The sequence below is a fragment of the Erpetoichthys calabaricus genome, chromosome 7, assembly GCF_900747795.2.
Source record: "Erpetoichthys calabaricus chromosome 7, fErpCal1.3, whole genome shotgun sequence".
Lineage (NCBI taxonomy): Eukaryota > Metazoa > Chordata > Cladistia > Polypteriformes > Polypteridae > Erpetoichthys > Erpetoichthys calabaricus.
Genome location: NC_041400.2, coordinates 86,470,319 through 86,495,483, shown reverse-complemented (window position 1 = coordinate 86,495,483; position 25,165 = coordinate 86,470,319).

The window sequence follows — 25,165 nt, the reverse complement described above, 5'->3', positions numbered from 1 at the left end:
AATTTATAAAGCAATATTTCTGATGGCCCTCTTTAAAGAATGATGTAGAGAGTTATATTATTGCTTGAGAAGTTTGCAATAGAGTTAAAAAATTACCTTGAGTTCCCCAATTCCTACACCATCTTGACCTATCTGAAGAAATAATTATGGATTTTGCCACTGATTTACCTTCTTTGTGTAATTGTATTACAATATTAGTTATAATTGACCAGTTATTTAAATAAGCCCAGGTTATAGATAGATAGATGGCTGTTTGTCCCAAGGGAGAAATTTAGATTTTTAAAGAAGCTCAATAAATAAATAACCAAATATTATAGCAAATAACAACAACATCTCTCAAATACATGCCAAAATTACTAAAAAGAAATTAAAAACTTCTGACTTGGTCAATGATAAAACAAGGAGTCACGGTCACAGTAAGGCATTATAAAGTCATATTGCTATTGGTACTGTTATAATGGAGCTCCAGTAGCTTTTCTTGTTACACTTCTGCAAAATAATTTGTTTGCTGAAATTACATGGTAATAGTGTGTCAAAGAGATGATGTTCAGCATTCTTCATAATGGCGCTCAGATTTGATTTCCTTCCTTCCTTCACTACTACCTCCAGTAGATCGAACGTGCATGCCATAACTGAGCGTGCTTTTTTAATTAGCTTGTTCAGTGGGCCTCTTTTGAGGTGATGTTACTGGCCCAGTACACCACAACATAGAAAATCACCCTGACCATCACAGAATTGTAAAACTTCTAAAGAATGTCTTAATCCACATTCCTAAGAAAAACTGTGTCTACTCTGCACTGTTATATGCAGTAGTTCCTCTGTGTTATGAGATCAGTCTCACCTGTAATCGATGTAGTTACTTGTACATTTACTTGTAGCATTACACCATCTCCACATCTACTCTATGAATAGTGACTGGGAAAAGGGGCTTTTTAGTGCATTGAAAGTCTATAAACTGTTCCTTGGTATTGCTGATGTTAAACTGCATACACCAATAAATAAAGTTCTCAGGTTGACTCCTGTACAGTGGCGTAGGAAGGCGGGTGCGATGGGTGTGGCCCGCACCGGGTACCAGCTCTGAGGGGGTGACAAAAAATTGCCGGTTTTATATTAATGCACCTTGTTACATAAAATAACATGTCAAATAATTTACATGGGCTTTAACAATACCTAATTGCAGCAAATTGCGTATGAACAATGTGATGCTGTAATGATTTAGTATTATTGTGTGCTGCGTGGGGGTAGGGGGTGTTCTGTCTCGTTTCTTTTGAACTGTGCTGGTGCTCAAGTAAACAAACAACTGTGACTCATTGTCTCATCCCTGCCACAAATATATCATCGCCCCAAGTCATGCTGTGCAACAAGATGATATTTTTAACCCGAACATCATAATAATATAGTCGGCGCGAAACGTTCTGGACAGTGGGGTGGGTAGGTATTGTCCACTCTAGAACCGACCATAAAGTAAACAAAAGTTTACAAAAGTAAACTAAAGTTTACTTTAGGATCGTTCTACGGGCGAACGGACAATATCTCCCTCCCCATCCCACTATCTTAAGGCCCCTATATATACGAGCCGGGACACACAACAAAATCATGTGTCACAATTCTGGTTAATTGGTGATTTGGCGTAATTTTTTTTTTACAGAAATTCCACGCCTAAGAAGATTTCTAAAAGCCGCCAAAGTTCCAAAAGAAGAGTCTCTTGGTTGGACTTCCTTAAGATTCTTATAGTTTATGGTTGAATATGAACTTTTAGACTCTGTTCCCAATCTCATTTTAGCATTAAGATTTTTCTTAACTTTATGTGTTTCTGTTGCATCATGTGAGAGGAGTTTTTCGAAACTCAAACTAATTAAGAATTATATCAGATCCACTATGAACCAAGCACGACTCTCTAGCTTAGCCATTTTGTCAATTGAAAATAGTGTAGCTGAAGGTATCGATTTTGATGACGCATTTTCAAAATTTGCAGAACAAAAAGTTAGAAAGAAGAGATTCTAAGTATCATGTTAAAGTACTGTTTGTTGGATTAGAGCCTAGAGAACGAAACTTGTAAACAATTGAGTTTTCATACAATTGTATTACAATAATAATAAAGTTATTCACTAGGTACTATCACTATGAAAAAAGATTTCTTACATTGTAAATTAAACTGGCTTATTAATAAAAAGGCATTTTACTTTTTTTTTTATTCATAAATAAATGGCTGGGTGATATTGAAGGCACAGGAGAAATCTAAAAACATAATCCTCACAGTGCTGCCAGCTTTGTCCAGATGAGAATTAGCATTGTGGAGCAGACAGATAATTGCAGTATTTGTCCAATATGCAAACTGCAGTGTGTCCGAGTCATGTTTCACGAGAGGACTTATATAGTCCAGCACTAGCCTCTCAAAGGTCTTCATGATGTGGGACATATGGGCCACTGGTCTGTAATCATTAGGCGAAGAGCCACCTTCCTTCTCTGGAAGTGGAATGATACTGGATGTTTTCCACAGCAGTGAAAGGTCCTGGAGCCTTAGTGACAGACTAAACAGACAACACAGGATATGACAAAGTTGGTCAGCATAGGCCTTAACAACTCAAGAATTGAATTCACCCAGCCTCACAACTTTTCCTGTGTGCAGCTTCCTCAGTTGTCTTCTCACCTGACCATCAGTTAAGGACAGCCCATACTGAAGGTCATAGGTAGGAACTGTTGGGTCTTATAGGGGTGGTGTGGAGTCTGTAGACTATATGAATTTCCTAAAGCCATTGAACCTGATGGTTGTTCACAATTTGTGTCTCAGTTTTAGAGAGATTTTGTTAATACATTCAAGGTTCAACTTAATTTTTATTCAGGTTGCTATCCTCAAATAAATGACAAAACAGAAAGCTGAAACAAGTTTAAGAAAAATATGGTGTTACACAGATCTGTAGCAAAGTAATTAGAAGAATTTCCTTTCTTTACTTGGATTATCAAGAAATACTTTGATGACTACTACCACAGGGTATTTCACCTTCTGAAATTCAGTATTAATTTAAACTTAATCTTCTTTTCTTAAAATATTTTCAAACTCATCTACCAATTTTAACAGTACATATCGATAATCTGCAAAGCTTGGCCAGAACCGATTAATTCTGTATTGTTCCTTGTGGATCTTAGGTTCACTTTTAGAATAGAACTTCTATTCCAATTCTCTAGAATAGTGTTTCCCTGGAAGGCCGAGGTGGTCTGACCCCTCAGCAATTGGAACACACTCTCATCCTCATTTTTAAAAAAGGTGCCCTTACCTCGGTCTGCCAGTCTCAAAGCACAGTTCCAGTACTACAGGGAAATGTTAAACACAACATAACTGCAATGCACAGTGGTGTCAGTTATTTGAGTAGGATCTCTTTCACTTGTGCAACCTTGCTGCCATGGAGTTTTGTATTCAGCACAGTGATCTCAACTCCAGAGATGTACTCAACTTTAACTTCTGCTTCTGGATGCTGCCAGGTTCACTGAGGATGTACTGTGCAGGATTAGGAGCTCTGCAAAGCGTTTTTACCACCACTTAATGATATCCCTAGTTGATGTCAATGTTCACCACTCTTGCCCAAGACCTGTCTTTCTGACACCCAGCCTACCTTTTCTGAGTAATTGGTTGGACAGAATGTCTTTAAGGCTTTACCAAACTCCCTCCTGCATGGTTTTCATTTTGGCCATTGCTGTAGCTTATGCAATTTTTTCTCATAGCACTACTCGGTCAAATATGGAGAGCAAACATTACACTGGCGGCCTCTTTCTTCACCTTCACAGATTCCCTTCCCACTGGTCTCCAAAATAGAATGCAGACACCCATCCCTGGAGTCAATAAAACTAGCCAAGGTCAAAACTGTGTGTCACCAGATTTATCAACAAAACCAAAACAAGAACAGAATCAAAGGCTCAAGAGCAAAAGATTTGACAACTGGAAAATCAAAATAAAGGTCTTGAAAGTCACACAGAAAATAGGTTTGTTATCCACAAACTTGGATGCAAAATGGCCGAGAGGACATCCTTTTAACCTCACACCAATTGACCCCTTGAAGTTGTTACCCTTCAAGAAAAAGCATTTTACCCTTTGAATGCCTACAGATTTTACTTGCTATTTGTTAAAGGAATCTTTGATCTTAAATATGTTTAAGAAAGATGGATTAGTGACATTATATAAAGCAGATGCTGACATTATAATAAGCACAAGTAATCATGTAAAGACTATAAAAAAAAGTATTCTGATTCTGTTACAAGCTACTTTGATGGGATGATGTGTTATCGGGACTGGTATCATTATCCTTGCTATTTCAAAAATGGAGCTTTACTTCTCTGGCAGCACTTTATCTAGCTCAAGTGAATATATACATGATCAGGAAACAATACCTAGGAAATTTTTGTTTTGTGTTTCATGGGTTCAACTTTCAATAAAATAATAATAGATTCATTCTAGAGGAAAAAAGTCCAAAAGTGCTCTTTTTGACATACAGCAAGAGTTGAGAGTAACTTCAGTTTTAGAGTTGATAAGGTCAAATGTATATTCTTTAGATACATAGAGTTTCTTGATGAAGACACAACTGAGGTTGTGCTTGGGAGATAAAATTTCATTTTATGACTGTTGACTTTTGTGTTACTTTGCTCAGATAGGCTTCAGTAAAATGTGATTGCACTGCAAACTATGTATGTAATGATTTGAACCTTTAATAATAGATGTTTTTTATGACCATGGGACACAACTTTACGATTTTATGCATTATATGTTTTTGTCTTTGTGTGTTTTGTAATCCTAGTTTAAAGTAACAAGTTAGTTTATAACTCAAGGGTACTGGATACTATACAAACACATTTGACAAAATATGGTATTTGGCATATACTTTCCTGAATAAAGCTTTTACACTGAGCCATCTGTCAATGGAGTAAAAATGCCAATTATTTATTATGTAATATTGTATATGGCATTAAACAACATATCCTCCGAGGTTAAGTACAAAAAACCTCATCCGTCTGGGAGACAGCCACACCATCTATGCATTGGCCTGGTTATTGAATCATCACAAGGTGCCAGAAGACTTTCTCTCTCTCTGTCTCCTCACATAGTTGCAACATTTAAGGGCAATACCCATCAGCTTTTATATCCTTATTTAATTTTTTTTTTTGGATTGGTGTGAAGCTTTATGATTTTGAGACAAGGGTTTATTTTTATTAGGGCTATATGTCCAAACTTTATGTTTGCTGCTATTACTTATTTATTTGATGATCAATGCTTTTTTCTGTATACTTTGTCTGCACATCTTAAATGTTTGAGGAAATAAAGTAAATACAGGACATTCCATTCCTTATCAAAATGAACAGTACATTGATTTTGCAAAGTTCCTGGATATCCTCCTGACATTCCTGGCGTCCAGAACAGATTAAGAATATGGATTTAGCCTAATTAATGTCTAATGTCTCTTGATTTGAGTATTTGTAAATTTTTGTAAATTAAATAAAAACTGTAGGTTTCATTTCTGCCTAGGGTGCTTAGGTCTGAATCACCAATAACTTGTCTTTATACAGTAACTAGTCAAATATCCATGTTTATGGTATGTAAAATGCCACTGCACAGTTCAAGTTTTAAAATGAAATGGATAGCATTGAATTTATTATTTTTCTGTTTAATTAAAACAATTAAAACTCATCAGTATAAGATTTATATTAATAATACATTACAATAACACAACACTATTTTATTTTTTATGTTAAATATGACTATGTTGGGGTAAACAGAAAACATTTCTTTACACACAGTGTTAGATATTGGTAAACCGGGACTATAGAATGACAGTTTTCTGCAGACTCAGAAGGTCTGCAGCTGTAGCTGTAGGGATAGCTGTAGCTATAGCAGGTGTGGCTGTACAACTGTCCTATCCTTAGCCTAAACAGAAGTATTTGGCCAAACAACCAACTCACTGCATTGAAACTAGAATGAATCCAGGTAAAGAGCATAAACCTTATACACTTAGTTGGAAGCAAAATCCCTTTAGGGAAATCTCAGAAAGCATCAAAAGAATACTCAGATGTATGTGTTTTGGTTAACATCCAATATTACCCAAACTTTAGGCAGCACCCTCATGTAAGGCGCACATTAACTGCAGCAGATTTTGCACTGAATGTCTGAGACAATAGTTTTCATTGATCATGGCAAAGCTGCTATTAGTCAAGAATGTACAGAGACTCAGAGATTTGAAATAGACCTTAAGGAACCATATGGGGCTAAAATAACATCTTATTGTTTTCCTTGTAAGTAAATTAGCTCATTAACTGTGCTTTTCAGTTAATGTCTTACTCAGATATTTTAATCATTTCTTACAGAGCAGCTTAGCCTATAGCTCTTTTCCTCATGTTTTTAGGTAGGTGTATAATTCCTTTCCAGATTTGATGGAGATCACTAGGCAGCAAGTACCTTAGAAAACCACAAAGGTAGAAAATATTTAGTTTAATGTTAGTATTTTGGGCCTTTTAAAATAATACTGCACCCAAAAATGTTATTTTCTAATTTACAGTACCTACTTATGCCAACAAAAATTGTTAATCTCATACTGTTATGAAGAATGAATTACAAAATTACTCACTCCCATTGTGTACAGGTGAATTTTATCAAAGTAGGTTATTATTTTAGCCAAAATAAATGTTTGAACATTGTTACCACAAGTGGGTGCCAGAGAGTCCCAAAACCAAGACACAGTAAAGCACCAGATGTTCTTAGAATGAAATAAAGAGTTTTTATTCACACCAAGCACTTCAAAGAATCCTCCCTCCAATAATCTGCCACAAAACAAAACAAAGTTCACAATCACTTCTCCTATGTCTACCCTGATGAGTGTTATCTGCTGCTTCACATTGATGAGTCAGAGTCAGGAGGCTCTCTTTTATTGCCAGACCCAGGAATGCTTCCAGTGTCATGCCATGTCTTCCGGGAAGCACTCTCAGGCTGTAAAGAAAAGAAGGAGGTCCTCCCCCAACAGTGCCCTCTATCTACACCCAGGGTCCCTGCAGCCCCACCACCATAAAATCTTGGGCCACTGACAATTATGGCTGAGCACCCGGGCCCCCGGGATCCGTACTATGATAATTTTAACTCCTCAAGCTGATCGAGTGACGGACCTATGCTACACTTAAGCCTAATGTCAATCACATTGAAATTTCATGCAACCATAATTAAATTTATTTAATATTGTATTGTATCTCATGTCTCATGATGCATGGAGGGTCTGGTAGCTCTAAATTAAAATTACTAACAGAATCAACGTATCTTTTTGCAATGTTTTTATTTCTGTATGTCCATCTCATGATATGGTCGCGCCATCTGTGCGGCGTGGGTAAAAAACTAGTCCACGGCAAAGATATCTGTCAGGAAGCCTTTAATAATTAACTAAATGTTATTCAGAATTATTGCTCAAGCCTATGAGCAAACTACAACCAAAAAAAACCAGTGCTTTTACTGTGCATAACAACCAAAATAACTCACCACGTGTTAAGTCACCCTGAACTTTAAAGCCATTAAAACAACAGCCCTGAAGCTTTTCTGGTCACTACACTACCCCGCCTTCTGCTGTGCTGAGTTTCTTCAGCACTAAATGGGCTTGTACTCAGAATAAGTCTTTATTGACTAACAGTGAACAAAAATTATTATTATTATGCAACAAAGCTAATTATTTTTCTATTACTGCTAGAAGCAGACAGGTTTTCTTATAGCCCTCCTTGCTCTGGTACATGGCATCATCTTCAGAATGAAATTGGTTGGTTTATGATGCCTACAACTGGCAGCTGTCTGCCTTTTCTTGGGTGTTAGTGTGCTGCAAGTCTCTTCACTGGAGAGAAGCTGCATGTGGTCCGAATCCTCCTTTTGGTTGGATGTGCCAAGTTGTAAGGGTTCTCCCTGCTCCAGATTGTTTTCCAGCACAGAATGACGTAGCCTCCTCATCCATACTGGAACACTGTCAGTAGCATATGGAAGTAGGAGATCATGATGCAAAACCTTTGAATTGTGCTGATCCTGGACCTGATACAGAACTGGGCCAAGGCATTTAGTAATAACCTGAGGGCCATGCCATGTCGCCTGTAGCTTTGGACTGTGTCCCACTTTCTTGGTACTATCCCTCACATATACTAAATCACCAACCTTATAAGGACGCTCCTTAGCCTACAAGTCATATGTTTTCTTTTGCTGAATCTGTGCCACCTTTAGGTGCTTCCTGGCCATCTCCTATGCCTGATGCACACCTTCTTCAAGATTTTTCACATACTCTGGGATTTCAGACCTCTGTGCATTATCCTGGGCAATGCCTAGAGAGACAACAGACAACATAAGACTGGTGGACTTCTCTGCCCACCATTAACCGATTTGGAGTGAACCCAGTTATTGTATGTAGTGAACTTTGGTATGCAGCAGTGAGTAGAGGCAAGTGCTGGTCCCAATTCTTTTGGTTTTCATCAACATAGCACCTAACCATCTGTAAGAGGGTTCTGTTAAAGCATTCCACCTGACTGTTGCTGGAGGGATGGTATGGGAAAGTCCTTGTTTTTGTTATCTGCAACAGACGGCAAACTTCTGTGAAAAGGTCACTTTCAAAATTACGGCCTTGATCAGTATGAATTTCCAGTGGGGTTCCAAAACGTGCAATGAATTCATATACTAATGTCTTGGCAGTAGTTTCAGCACTTTGATCAGGAATGGGAAAGGCCTCCACCCATCGTGTGAACTGATCCATCATTACCAGGATGTATTTATTGCCCAAACTGAAGACTGGAAAAAGGCCCCAGCACATCAATGTGTGAACGATCCATTGGTGCCCCTGCCTGATATGCTTGTCTCTGTTGCCCCAACAGATTTACAAGATTGGCACTGCTTACATTTCTTAACAAAAAGACAAATATCATGCTTCATACCCTCCCAGTAGTAATGTTGTCGCACCCTATTAAGTGTCTTCCCTTCTCCAAGATTGCCGGACTGTGGTGGGCTATGGCAGAAATGGATGACTTCCTCTGAAGGGAAGAAGGCATTTCCAGTGTGTCCTCCCAGCTGTAGTAGAGAACCCCTTGGTAGCGTTTAACCTGTGGCCAGCACAACCAATATTTGCGAATGACTGTGCTCTCAAGTGAGACTTTTTCTCAGTCAGGAAGCTCTCCTTGATCCTTCCATCGGTGAAGAATGGAAAGAGTAGGATCCTTCCTCTGTTGCTCCTCCAACTGCTGCTTACTGAATTCTGGAATTCAGCTAGTTTCTGGCACACGCAGTAGTTGAGATGCTTCCTGGAGTTCATTGTGGTCTCCTATTGAATTTGTCTTAGTTGAGACTTCATTTTCAGCGTGCCCACTCCCTAGAGAACTCCGCCGCACTGCAAGAGGGATCAGATCATCCACACCACTGTCAAAGCGACACCACTGGCGTTGCAGCTTTTGACAATATGTGCAGCCCCCACATGGCAGGCTGTCAGGATCTTTTCCAGCTTGGTAACACTCACATGCGAACTCCACTTCCTTCTTTGAAAGGGTATCAGCATTGGCATGTTGTATACCTTCACGATGTTCAATTTGGAAGTCATACTAGCTGAGCTCCTCTAACCAGAGGGCCAACTGTCCTTCCGGATGCCTGAATTGGAAGTGCCAAGTGAGACTGTTATGATCAGTATGAATGAGAAAACTACGGCCAAGAAGATAATGTCTGAAGTGCCTTGTAAACATTACCACAGCAAGCAGCTCCTTTCTTGTTGCGCAGTAACGCTGCTGGGTGCTTTGTAAGCATGAGCTGGCATATGCAATTACCCTTTCAACTCCCTCTTGCAGCTGGGAAAGAACTGCACCAATGCTAAAGTTGGAAGCATCTGCATCTATTATAAAGGTCCCTTCAGGCAGGGGGTAAGCCAATATTGGTGCTGTTGTCAACCTTTTCTTCAGCTCTTCGAATGCTAGCTGCTGAGTCTCACTCCATTTAAATTTGACTCCCTTCTGCAAGACCAGGGTCATTGGACTGGCAATTTCTGCAAATGCTGGTATAAATCGCTGGTAATAGTTGCAAAGTCCAAGGAATATCTGTAGCTCCTTGATACTTGTGGGTGTATTCCAATTTTGTACATCATGTATGAGAGCTGGCTTAGTGGCAATGCCCTGCCCACTCACTATGTGCCCCAGAAAGAAAACTTCCTTCTTAAGAAGATGACACCTTGAAGGTTTCAATTTTAATCCAAGTTCCTGTTCAACACTGTTGCCTAAAACAATTACATCATCCAGGTAAACTAAAAGAGTCTGCCATTGCAATCCTTGTAACATAAGCTCCATGGCCCTTTGAAAGGTACTAGGCGCGTTACATAATCCAAACGGGATATGAGTATTTTCGTACAGCCCATACTTGGTTATGAAGGCTGTAGCTGCTGAAATATATAAGGTGTCATTAGGCACAGGTAAGACGCATGTCAAAAGAATTCTCAGAGTCCAAGAGTTCGTTTTAAAGGTATTTAGTGAAAGGTAAAAGCAAATAATCCACAGAAAAATAAAAGAAAAAATAGTTACACACATAGAATAAAAGGCAAAAAAAAGGAAAAAATGTATCTTCTTTAAACTTAGCTTTTCTTGAAAGACTTTAGTTATTTCTTTACTTAAAGGTTCTTAATTTCTTTTTCTCTACGCCTTAGCGTATGGTGTGGTAATTAAGTAAACAAGTTTTCTTTACTTGTTATTTCTCACATTCAAAGGGCCCGTAGGCCATCGAGCACTGTTACGCGCGGTCACGTTTTTTCTTCTCTACTTAAAAGTTCTTAATTTCTTTTTCTCTACTTAAAGGTTCTTAGCTTCTTCTTTTGTATGCTTTACGTACGGCACAACACATAAATTAAGTGCTTTTTTCTTACATATTTTCTTCCAACACTCAAAAGGCTCGTAAGCCAGTTGGCACATAGGCAAGTGCCCAGGCACGGTGACGGGCGATCACGGTTAAAAAACGTATGCCTCTACACCTTATACAAGGCAAGGCTGTCACTAACTAACTGAAGAATAATGTTTACTCCAAGCTGTTAGAAATGGTAAGAATATACCAATACGATTCTATTTACGGGGGTTATAGGAACCTCCCATTATTTATGCATTGTCATCTAAGAAATATTCATGAATCTTATAGAACAAAGAAAATGGCTCTTACAAAGGCAGTTTTTCTTTTATCCTCTCCTTGTACCATTGTCTGCCAATACTCACATTGCATGTCGAGGGTGGAGAACACTGTGGCTCCTCCCAGTGTGTCTAGGCATTCCTCTATCTTTGGGAGTGGGTAGGCATCCTTTATAGTCAGTTCATTCAACATTTGATAGTCCATACACCATCTGACTCCACCATCCTTTTTCCGAATGAGAACAACTGGTGATGCCCATTTAGACTTGGAGGGTATGACAACTCCTGCATCCAGCACTGCCTGTAGGTGTAGCTGCTCTTCTTCCTGGAATCCTAAGGCTGTGCATCTTGGGGGCTGGTGTACAGGTCGGGTCCCCTGTGTCAATGCGGTGTGTGATGGCAGAGAATTGTCCCAGTTCATGGTCACTGGCTGCAAAGATTGACTGGTAATCTAAAAGTAAGGTGGTCAGCTGTTCTTGTTGGACTAGGGTGAGATCTTCACTAGAGGCAATGTATAGGCTGTGAGGGTATGAAGGCAGGTCCAAAGCACTTGGTGACTGGATTCTCTGTATTTTTGAAAGATGTTCAGGGGCCTGTTGATTCAGTTCTGAACTGGATGGTTTTGTAAGTAAGAGTGGTTCAGTCTCTATGAGGACTCCCAGACATGTGCCCTGTGGAAGTTCTGCCTCCCATAGTGAAGGATTGCACACATGAACAGGTATATGGTTTTCCATCTGAACCAGCACACTACCAGAAGATATGCCATCTGCTAAATGTATTGGGTCATGTACTTCTGTAACACCAGGCCTTGGATCTTCAACAGTCCCCCATACATCAAGTTCACTAAACGGCAGGACTGTTGATGTATGCTCTAGATGTACACAGGATACAGTGTACTCTCCTATAGCCCCTCCCACTATATGAGTGGGCACTGGTTCACCTCCAATGAAGACCTTGCCTTCTGCATGAATGGTCATGTTCATGGTCAACATGAAATCTAATCCTAGGAGAAGTTGATCTTGCACTGTTGTTCAGGCTGACAGTTCTCCCAATCTCAGTTTCTCATGTAGTTCTAATTAAATGATGGTGACCTCAGCTCCAGTAGCCACAATAGCTTGAATAGGCAAATTGTTTGTGGTGACTGAAATATGTAGGTTGGTCCTGGTGCAGCCATTTTCCCACACTTGCAACAGATGAGTTGGTGAGCCTCTTAACACTTCCATCACAGTTTATGGGACATGAATCATCTGGGACCGAGTTAACTTGCATCTCTGACGTAAGCCATACGCTGGTTGCGAACCCCCTTCAGGAAAACAGCAGCAGCTAACTGGTCCTGCAGGTCCAAATTTACTCCAGGATATGCTAATGTCACTAGATGACGCACTTCCTCTGCAAACTCTACCCCAGACTCCTTTTGTTGGCGAAGCTCACCAAGTCGTTGGCGAATGATGGTGGTGGGGGGGGGAGGGGGTTGGACCACCTGTCCATAACTGCTGGGTCAGCTGTTCCACCAGAACGGCATAGTCTTCTCAAATATGTTCAGGGAGTGAACAGACATAACGCATAGTTGACCCTCTGAGTCTTTCATATAGTCGATCCACTCATTCAGCCCCAGTCCATGCATGCCTCTGTGCTGCCCTCTCAAAAGGAACAAAAAATATCTCACAGTCTTCTTTTCCATCAAATGTGGCTAGCTTTGCATTTGTGCAGCATGATGTTGCTGGGTGCTGTCCATGATGGTGGTAGTAGCTGTTTGGGCCTTCCTTTACAGTAGTGTTGTCATCATTTTCCTGGGACAGGCGGCTGGGCCTGCCATTTTCCAGAATGGGTGAATGATCTGTTCTGTCAGGCCGACTCCTGGTTGTTTTGGATGATGGTGCTATAGCTCTCCTATCCAAGATACGGGGGCGCACAACGGGTTCTGAAGTAGGGTCCATAGCAGGACTGGAGATGCGAGATTGCTGGCGAACAACTTCTAACTCAGAAGCAAACTGCTGCTCTGCTGTTGTCAGTGCAGGTCTGGGTGTGTTTCATACATGAACAGCATTGGAGGTGGGGAAGCAGATGGCAAAGTGGGTCTTACACTTTCACATGTTCTGGAAAATGCTTCTGGGCCTTTAGGGGCTACTTGGGGACTGTACCTAACATTCTGCAAAGTTTTCACTGCAGCCTCAATTTTATGCATTGTTGGTGACAAAATTTGTTAAAACTGCTGGAACTGGTGCTTAAGTAAGGTTTTCAGCCAAGCCGGTGGCTGCTCGGAACTCGCAGCCCCCTTCCTCTGATTTATGGTCATCTTCTTCCATTATCTTTAATTTGGTTATTTATTAATCTTTGTTTATCTTGCCAACTGAAATAGCCGCTCTTATTTTTCCCACAATACAGGCTCTATAATTTCTCAGTGCTAAAAGTGTTTTTCTTTTTTAACGTGGTACGGGCTAGTCTGGTGCTTCAGATGGCTAGAGTCATGCTCCCTTGTCACGTGACCTTGAAGTGCCGTGGGCAGTCTTCATATCTCTCTCCTCTTTATTTATTTATTAGTTTAAGTCCTCATCTCAACATCCCTTCCTATGTGAATGCTCCGCTCCTCAATTTCATTACCATGGTAAGCACTTACTTCTTTGCAACTGTTGTTTTATTTGTCTTCTACACTGATGAATCCATCCCGATGCTGAAACCACTTGTCGCGCCGTCTGTGCGGCGCGGGTAAAAAACTGGTTTACAACAAAGATATCTATCAGGAAGCCTTTAATAATTAACTAAATGTTATTCAGAATTATTCAGCATTGAATACATTTGCATTGAATTAATGAATGAATTTAATGAATAAGATGCTGCTTATTCAGGTCGTTGCTCTAAAAAAAGGTGACATATGTTGTTTAGGCTTTCAAAACGCCCAGACAATTCTGAAATTAAGGAATCCTTCATAACATGAAAAGTGCCTCTTCTGAATTTTACTTCTGGATCTTGGGATTCCTGATCATCTGCTTCTGCATCAGATCTGTCGGACTCAATAAGACATCTTGGTCTTTTGCCAGGCAGACCTAATTTGAACACTGCAGAAATTTCAATTTTATTTGCTGCAGCTTTAGCTTCACGCAAGAGAGCCTCCCACTACTTGGGGCCCCTAACAAGTGTCATGGTTGCCTCGCCCTTGCAGCGGCTCTGTTCCTCAACAGTGCTGCAACTTCCAGCCTCTAACTCTCATGCACCCCTGTGGGTATCCCGGCTGGGCTGTCACATGAGGACCACTGCCATTTGTCGTGTGGGGGATGGAACTGCTTCCAAGTACCTGCTTCAGTTGGTCCATCCATTATTTTATACCGGCTGGGCACAAAGTTATCTTCTTGTACAGCCTGCCAATCCATCCTTCATTCCTCTCTAGCCTTCCATCTGGTTAATAAGTCTTCCTTGTTCCTGGCCGGGATGCCTGTTCTCTCACAACATCTTCTTCTTCTTTCGGCTGTTCCCATTAGAGGCTGCCACAGCGGATCATCTTCTTCCATATCTTTCTGCACTCTGCATCTTGTTCCGTTACACCCATCACCTGCATGTCCTCTCTCACCACATCCATAAACATTTTCTTAGGCCTTCCTCTTTTTCTCTTGCCTTGCAGCTCTATCCTTAGCATCCTTCTCCCAATATACCCAGCTCCCAATATACCCAGCATCTCTCCTCTGCACATGTCCAAACCAACACAATCTCACCTCTCTGACTTTGTCTCCCAACCATCCAACTTGATCTGACCCTCTAACTTACTCATTTCTAATCCTGTCCATCCTCGTCACACCCAATGCAAATCTTAGCATCTTTAACTGTGCCACCTCCAGCTCTGTCTCCTGCTTTCTGGTCAGTGCCACCGTCTCCAACCCATATAACATAGCTGGTCTCACTACCGTCCTGTAGACCTTCCCTTTCACTCTTGCTGATATCCGTCTGTCACAAATCACTCCTGAAACTCTTCTCCACCCATTCCACCCTGCCTGCACTCTCTTTTTCACCTCTCTTTCACAATCCCCATTACTCTGTACTGTTGATCCCAAGTATTTAAACTCATCTACCTTCGCCAACTCTACTCTTTGCACCCTCACTATTCCACTGACCTCCCTCTCATTTACACACATGTATTCTGTCTTGTTCTTACTGACCTTCATTCCTCTCCTCTCTAGAGCATATCTCCACCTCTCCAGGGTCTCCTCAACCTGCTCCCTACTATCGCTACAGATGATAATGTCATCAGCAAACATCATAGTCCACAGGGACTCCTGTCTAATCTCATCTGTCAACCTGTCCATCACCATTGCAAATAAGAAAGGGCTCAGAGCCGATCCCTGATGTAATCCCACATCCACCTTGAATGCATCCGTCACTCCTACTGCAGACCTCACCATGGTCACACTTCCCTCATACATATCCTGTACAACTCTTACATACTTCTCTGCCACTCCCGACTTCCTCATACAATACCACAACTCCTCTCGAGGCACCCTGTCATATGCTTTCTCTAGGTCCACAAAGATGCAATGCAACTCCTTCTGGCTTCTCTATATTTCTCCATCAACACCCTCAGAGCAAACATCGCATCTGTGGTGCTCTTTCTTGGCATGAAACCATACTGCTGCTCACTAATTATCACCTTACTTCTTAACCTAGCTTCCACTACTCTTTCCCATAACTTCATGCTGTGGCTCATCAATTTTATCCCCCCTGTAGTTTCTAAAGTCCTGCACATCCCCCTTATTCTTAAATATCGGCACCAATACACTTCTTCTCCACTCCTCATGCATCCTCTCACTTTCCAAGATTCCATTAAACAATCTGGTTAAAAACTCCACTGCCATCTCTCCTAAACACCTCCATGCTTGCACAACATGGACCAACAGCTTTTCCATTCTTCATCCTCTTCATAGCTGTCCTTACTTCCTCCTTGCTAATCTGTTGCACTTCCTGATTCACTATCTCCACATCATCCAACCTCTTCTCTCTCTCGTTCTCTTCATTCATAAGCCTCTCAAAGTACACTTTTCATCTGCTCAACACACTCTCCTCACTTATGAGTATGTTTCCATCTTTATCCTTTATCACCCAAACCTGCTGAACATCTTTTCCAGCTCAGTACCTCTGTCTAGCCAATCGGTACAGGTTCCTTTCTCCCTCTTTAGTGTCCAACCTCTCATATAACTCATCATACGCTTTTTCTTTAGCCTTCGCCACCTCTCTCTTCACCTTGCACCTTATCTCCTTGTACTCTTGTCTACTTTCTGCATCTCTCTGACTATCCCACTTCTTCTGTGCCATCCTCTTCCTCTTTATACTCTCCTGTACTTCAATATTCCACCATCAGGTTTCCTTTTCCTCCTTCCTCTGTCCAGATGTCACGCCAAGCACCCTTCTTTCTGTCACTCTTACTACATCTGCTGTAGTTGCCCAACTGTCTGGTAATTCTTTACTACCGCCCAGTGCCTGTCTCAGCTTCTCCCTAAACTCAACCTTACAGTCTTCCTTTTTCAGCTTCCACCATTTGATCCTTGGCTCTGCCCTCACTCTCTTCCTCTTCTTGATCTCCAACGTCATCATACAGACCACCATCCTATGCTGCTTAACTACACTTTCCCCTGCCAATACTTTGCAGTCTTCAATCTCCTTCAGATTGACACTTCTGCATAGGATGTAATCTACCTGTGTGCATCTTCCTCCACTCTTGTACATAACCCTATGTTCCTCCCTCTTCTTAAAATACGTATTCACCACAGTCATGTCCATCCTTTTGGCAAAATCCACTATCCTCTGAGCCTCTTCATTCCTCTCCTTGACACCATACCTACCCATCACTTCCTCGTCTCCTCTGTTCCCTTCACCAACATGTCCATTGAAATCCACTCCAATCACCACTTTCTGTCCCTTGGGTACACTGTTCATCACTTCATCCAACTCACTCCAAAAATCTTCTTTCTCATCCATTGCACACCCAACTTGCGGGGCATATGCACTAACAACATTCATCTTCACACCTCCAATTTCCAGCTTCATAATCATTACTCTGTCTGACACTCTTTTCACCTCCAGAATATTCTTGACATGCCGTTCCTTCAGAATAACCCCAACTCCATTTCTTCTCCTATCCACACCATGATAGAACAATTTGAATCCACCTCCAATCCACCTGACCTTACACCCCTTCCATTTAGTCTTTTGCACGCACAATATATCAACCTTCCTTCTCTCCATCATATCGGCTAACTCTCTTCCCTTACCAGTCATACTGCCAACATTCAAAGTTCCTACCCTCAGTTCTACTCATTACATCTTGCCTGAAGAAGGGACCTGAGTTGCCTTGAAAGCTTGCATATTGTAATCTTTTTAGTTAGCCAATAAAAGGTGTCATTTTGCTTGGCTTTTCTCTATACTCTCTTAGGAAATTCTTTTGGAAAATGCTTTTAGTCCTACCTTTACCTTTCAGTCCAAAAACATTGTGGGAGGGAATGATAATTCCATGGAATCTTATCAGCAAATCCTGCTTTGCACATTCTCCTTTTTCCCTTACCACATTTAGTTTATATTTTGTGGGTTAACTTTTTTTTTTAAGCATTGTCACACATGTCCTCATGGGAGGCAGCTAAAGGGTCTAAATGAGAGTAATTCCACGCCAGACCAGGGGGTGGCAGAGTACACTGACCTTTTTTCTCACTTTCCTGCAGACCGTTCACAGGAAATTCCGCCTAGACCTAGTGATGTCACTTCCGGTGAAGAACCCATGACCAAAGAGACTTCCTGTTCCGGCCCTTTTGATGACGTCATGTCTGGGTCTGAACCTATAGAAGAGGACCCTTCCGCTTCTTCCCTAGATGACTTCACTTCCTTTTCTGGCCTTTAAAGCCGCCATATTTGACTAACCTAATCAGTTCTGTTTTGGACTCTGTTCTGAGCACATCAGTGCTAGCAGTTTAACCATTTGTAGCCGGGGAAATATTATATGGGTGGCTGCCCCAAACCTTTTTTATGACTTGTGTCTGCTTTTTGTGACAGCATATATTCCTAACTTGACCTTTGCAGTTTTCCTTATAATTACAGTACTAGGCAGAGTATGATGAGACCAATTGTGTGTAAGTAAAGGGTATTTGAAATCATTACTTATATTTTCAATTGCTATTATTGTCATAAAGTTACAACTCCTCAGTCTATTGGCCTTTTTTTTGCAAGATGTACTGATTTGATAAAACCCTGTTTAAACTGACTTTAGACCTTACTCTTTATATCCATTGCTAATGTACAGAATTCTCTGAAGTTTTTGCAAAACATAATTTAAAATGAAATTTGGTATTTCCATAGAACTAAAATGTAAACAAACTTCCCTGTTAAAATAAAAGTGTTCTCTTACTTGCTCTAACACCCATCATGTTACTGTATTTGTTAAACAAATCTTTGTTTCCTTATTGGAAAGGCATTGCTGTAAAATCCAGGTGCTTTAGGGAAACAGCATAAGACCACTATGAAAAAGAGGTTTAATTTAGCGTATTAGTTGTGCAAATCATTACAATCAGAATGTATTTCTAACACAACCAATTAAAAATAATTACTGAAAACAGTTTGCTGTATGGAAAATATGTGGACTAAATATGTAGACTATCTTGTGTAATTGATGAAGCGATTTGTGGTTCAAGGCAAATTACTTGGTTCTGGAATAGGTGACCTCAAAAGAGGAAGCATGAAGACAGGGCTTAAAGGCTTCCTGGCTCATGGTCTAATAAAGCCATAAATGAAAAAAAAATTGAGCAAAGCAAAATGAATATTTTTGTAGACTATCATTTTTTTTGTAAAATTCTCTTTATACTATTATTTTATATTTAAAATCATTCTGTTAACCATACACTCTAAAAGCTTTGCATGCAAACCAGGAATTGTCTGGCCAGTTTATGTGGGGAATACAGAAGGCTGAGATGAAAGGGCAACTTAGCTAGGGATGGAATGGGGCTGAGTCATGGTGGAACAGGACTAGAATGAAGCAAGGAGTCGGCCTATTCCAGTGTGTCTGAGAGATGCATCAAGGAAGTCAGAGGAACATAAAGAGAGGGTCACAAAGATCTTACTCTGCCATTTTTCATTCTGAGAAGAGGCCATTCCTGGTCCTTTGCGAATAGCATTCTAAATCAAAGACCATACCAGACTAAGCTGGACCAGAACTTAAGACAGAGAGACACCTGGTAGCAATCATCTACCCAGGTCACATTTATATTATTGTCACACTCACATATTATACTTTGCTTATATTTGGGCAGTGTTGGAAATTTTAACTTAATCTTTGCATAAAGTATATAAATGTGTAACTTTCTCTCTTGCCTGTTCTGGTACTCTATCCAGGTGCTTGCATATAACAGAGGGTTGCTTCTTTAAACAAGTAAATGAACCTGAGAGGCAGAGAGTAAAGTATGGATCAGGAAACACTGCACTTTCACTTTCTAGACAAGGTTTAGCTTAGAAAAAAGCACACCTTCTTACAAACAATCATATATTTGGAGGAATGGCTGCATATCAGCTGCCATAACATGCAACTCTTATATCTCACAGTAATAAAAGAATTTAAAAGTGTCAGTCTTGCTAATGCAATTAGACTTTCTCCAGGCTGGGGTGCTTCTGTTTTTCTAATCCATTTTGAAACTTGAGGTTTCTTCCCTCTCCAGTAGATTAGCTTTGACTAAGACCATTTTTATTTTTATTAATTTAAGAAAGACAGAAAATTTGTCAAGTACTATTGGATTTGTTTGTTGTGCTTTTCCCTTCTACTTTCTACTGAAAGATTTCAATGTTTGTGTATAAAACTTCAAGAATAAAGTGTGCTTAAAAGAAGACTCTCTCTATATATAATCTCTCTCTACATACGTGTGCAAGGGAGGCAGCTGACAGGCTTGAATGATTGTAATTACATGCCACACCAGGGTGTCACAGTGTTCACTAACCCTTTCTCTCTTTTCTCTACAGACCTTCCGAAGGAAATCCCACCTGAGTCTAAGGACTTCACTTCCAGTTCCAGTCCTAATAACATCATTTCCTCCAGAACTTCCAAATAAACGGCATCTTGACTCTGCTATCTCAGTTCTGTTTGGAAGTCAACTCTGTAAAGACCTACATTTTGATCATTTATCGCTTGTTTTGAAGTACACAGGGTGGCTACCTCAAACCTTTTTCTGTTTTCTCTGTCTTTATTCCACAATAGTAATAACTTAGTTAATAAATTATATGAGAGTGAAACTCTTTTATTAGAAAGTTGGTATAAAATATGTTATGGTACTTTCGCAAGTTCAAGTACCAGTCCGTTAGAGTGCTGTCACAGTCACAATGCAATCTCTCTTTATGGAATCTCCTGTAGATATCATGCATACTTTAGAAGGCAAAGTTATCATATGTGAGTGCTTAGTAACTGTAGTTGTTTAAATATTTTTATCAAATAATAAATGTCACTAGCCCAGTATGTCATGAAAACTTAAAAGTGATATCTTTAGAAAGTAAAGTCTGATTCTTTATGAGATTAGAAGCTGGAGAGAATACTGTAAATACTATGTAGCAGAATTGTTGAGGTTACCACATGGGAATTAAACAAGCCAATGTACAGCAAAAAAGGGGGGGTGGGGGCAGATAAAGAACATGTATCTGCAAGCATTTATAGTAGGAGGTGCATGGCCACCAGTGAGTCTCTTTAAAGATCCTGGCTTAGACCAGCTTATGGAGCTGATGAAAGCACCTGGTGTTGCCTCTGACCCCAAGTGAGATATTAGTCAAACCTATGACATGAATGTGCGGTCAGTGAACAAGGCAGACAGTGATAATGACAGTGCATGCAGCTGCATGGAAGGAGACATGGACAATTGGGATGGTGGCAGAGTTGGAAGGTAGATGAGGAATGGGACGGCAGATTTTTAAACAATATTAGTTGGTGACAAATTATTTGGTTGATATAGACAACCCCACTTTAAAAATCCATTTGTAACAAATTATTTACTTATTATTGTGTTTAAGCTGTTTTTGGAAAAATTCAAGCAGTTTAAATTTTAAATTCTTAGCAAGTTAGTTTATTATTATAAACCACTTAGTGTACTTAGTGTAATTTCTATAAATGTTAAATTTAAACTTTAAACAATAGTAAGTGCCCTGCCTACTTTAATTTCAATGAATTCTGTTGAGACATAGGGAAATGCCTTATTTTTATATGGAGGCTCATCAACTTTATGACAGAGTTAGAGCACATTTCAGACTAAACAGGAATAAGAGTACAGAATTAAATCTCTTGTGTGAACCTCACCATTTACATATTTACGCTACAGAAATGCTAATAAAGCTAATGAGAATTTCACAACATAATTTAAAAGTCAGGAAGATCTTCTTTGTTAACACTGCACTGGAAGGACCAGTTGCAGTGGAGAAATGCGACAGAGATGTAGGATGCTAAATTCCATTGACTTTAATGAAAAACAAATTCACATTAACATAAAAAAATAAAGCCATATTTCATGGATGGAAACTAAGAAACTGAAATGTACATAAACAGTTCTAAAATTTGTTATTTTCATGAATACTCTTTGTTTATTTTGAGATCGTAATATGATTTAGGTATGGAATAGTCATTATCTGTTAAGACAATAAAGTTACTTTGAAATACAGTATTACAATACTTAATTTAACTTAATCCTATTAGGGAGTGATTTTTTGTTTATCTGTCTGTACTTTGCATCAGACTACAATTCAATGTGTAGTTTAGGTTCACATTTGTTGCGAAATGTTTTAGAAACATTTAATATATTATCTTTGCATGTGTTAGTATACATTACTGTGAAAAATATTTAAAAAGATCTTGTGAAGGACAGCCGGGTCCCATGCCCGGCAGGGACGCCCCTACTGCATCTGTTCCGGGGGAGCTACCATGGACAGCTCAATACCTCCCCTGGGATGCTTGGTGGCAGCCTCCCTGGCGGACGATGATTCCCCAGCCTGGCGCATGGCTCCATGGGAGATGGAGTCCTCCACAGCCTGGCTGGGGGCTCGGATGGCCGCCAGGGGGAGCTGCATGGAGTCAGCAGCCTGGCTGGTCATATCTTCAGCCCCACCCGGAAGGGCAATTAGGACCAGGTGGTCAAATACCTGGAACGCTTCCGGGTGGGGTATAAAAAGGGCCAGCCACCATCACTAGAGAGAGCCAGAGTCGGAAGGAGGAGGACTAAGCCTGAGGATGATTGGTGGTAAAGAAAGAAAGGAAGAGAAGAGAAGAGAAGAGTGTTGTGGTTAGTGGGTGTTTTGGGACTGTGTTGGGCCTATGGGACACGGGGAAGGCGTGCCCCACGGCTGAAGAAGAATAAAAGTGTGCTTTGTTTAAGTACATGCCTCTGTCTGAGTCTGTGCCGGGTCAGGCGCTATATAGCGCCGTTCACAATCTATATATACATACTTTAACATTTTTCTGCTCTTTGGCATTATGTGCAGTGGGGTATTCTTGCAAACAAATCTGCATGCATATGAGTTTATTTATGCATAAAAACAAATAATAAATTAAAGTGATTATAATTATACTTTCAGGTGTAAGCTGCAAATCCTAAAATTTAACGATCTTACTCTTCTTATTTTCACTTTTAATTGCTAAATGTGGGCTAAGCAGCACAGCATAAATTTATTTAAATTCTGAGGATTTCCTTTAATTAGTACATAATCGAAAAAAAAACTCACAGCCAATGCCTTGCTAAAAATCGATGTGGAGCATGCTACCCTTAAATAACTTTTGCATGGTAACACAGTGTTCCCCATGGTTGAAAATAAATGCTTAAGATTTTACAGCAAACTGCATGTTGTTGTGTTCTGGATACCACAATAAATACCACAAAATGTTAGACTTCCTTCTGTATTACAGTTTGCACTCAAGAAGTGGTACAGACTGGTATAATAAATTATTTAAATCATTTAACAGTGATTAACATAGAAAAACACTACTAATTACATTGACAGCTTAGGACTGAGAAAATCTTAGAAGAAAAATTATTTACTATTGTTTGCTGTATTTTTGTTTGCTATTGACTGTAAAGAGGATATGTGCTGGCTCTTCAAGAGATAACACACCAAGAAAACAGGAAGTCCAAATGGTGACTCACCCTTCAGCTTGAAAATCTGGGTTGATCACCTGGCCCATGTCTTTACACAGACTTTCAACAAATCATTAGCACACTTATGCTTCAAACAAGCCACATTCATACACTCCGAAAAAAATCCCATATAACAGGACTGAATGACTACAGACCTGTTGATCTGATGTATGTGGCCATGAAAACCTTTGAGAGATTGGTGTCAGCTCACCCGAAGGATACAACAGATTTCCCTCTTAGACCTCCTTCAGTTTGCTCACCAATGATGATGCAGTCTGTTCTGTATTACATCTTGCAACATCTTGACAACCCAAGGACCTGTACAAGGATTCTGTTTGCAGACATCAGCTAAGAATTTAATACAATTATCCCTGAACTGCTCCACTACAAACTTTCCCAACTTTCCATCTCTGCCTCCACCTGTCAGTGGATTACCAATTTCCTGACACAAATAGGAAATAGCAGATGAAACTAGGGAAACACCTGTAGCTTCTGTACAATGAGCACTAGTGTCACCAGGGATATGTGCTCTCCCCACTGCTGTTTTCCCTATATAATAATATCTGAACCTCTAAAGAATACCTTTGTCAAACTCCTTAAATATGCAACCCCTGCTCTGATGATTTTGCTTGATTCACCAAAGAAGAAAAGCATTGATGATCACACTTGATTAATCTAAAGCTCTGACAATCACATTGAAACTTCGCCCCAATCAATCATCACCATCCCCACCAAGGCTTTGATGAAAGAGCGAAATTCCAAATCCCTCTGCTCAAACGATTTTGCTGACTTCACAGAAGGGGATCCACTGACATGAGAAAAAGTGAGTCATGACATCACAAAGGCTGGAAAACACTACTCTAAACTAGGAGATGAAAGTGAACTTCAGGAGCCCCTCCCTCAAAATTAACTTCCCTCTCCATACTTAGCAATAATGTGTCAATCGTGCAGTCCTTCCCATTTCTGAGATCTATAACCTCCTTTGATTTCACATGGAAGGTCAATATAGATTTAATCATTAAAAAGACACAACAGTGAACATACTTGCTATAACAGTTGAGGGGGTTCAATCTATCACAGAAGCTGTTGATTCAGTTCTACACAGCATTCAGTGAGTCTATTATAAGCTTGTCCATTTCAGAGTGGTTTGGATCAGCAACTAATCATGATAAGAACAGGCTACATTGCCAAAAAGATTACTGGCATCAGTCTTCCCGTCTTACAGGACCTGCACTAATCCAGAGTCATGAAGCACGCAGGGAAAATCATCACCAAACCCTCACTACCAGGCCACAACTGCTTTGAACTTCTCCCATCTGCCAAGCACTTTATAGACTAAACTACGGCAAAACAAGAATATATAAGAACAGTTGCTTTCCACAGGCCATCAAGCTCACAGATGGTAAATTTGACTGTCCTTGCTCAGTCTGGGGACCCCAGACCCCAATATCTTATAATATTCTTACATATAACTAATGATTAATTCAGTATTTATTTCATTATTATTTGCCCTGCCTTGCACTTTTGTATACTGTGAATGCCATAAGGGAGAAACTACCATCCCAAAGGAGGTGGATTGCAATTCCTTGCCTGGGCAGGATTCCACAAGGGGAAGATATGGATGGATGCCTATGCTGGGTGGGCTGGTTGATAGTACTCTGGCTATAATGGAAGGACAGAGGGAGACTGCTTCCCAGAACCATGTGTTCCCCCTATATACAGGGTGGCAGCATCCCTCTGCTGAAACTCCCATTGGCACACCCACAGGACATTTTGGGGGCTGAAGTTCTGATGGGCAACCCTGTTGGGGCACTTGGGCACTGTCAGGAGTAGCTTCAGGGGAACACTACTGCTACTTTTTGGGACTTCTGCCTGGCACAGAATTGATTCAAGCGTGCAGTGCTGTGGCA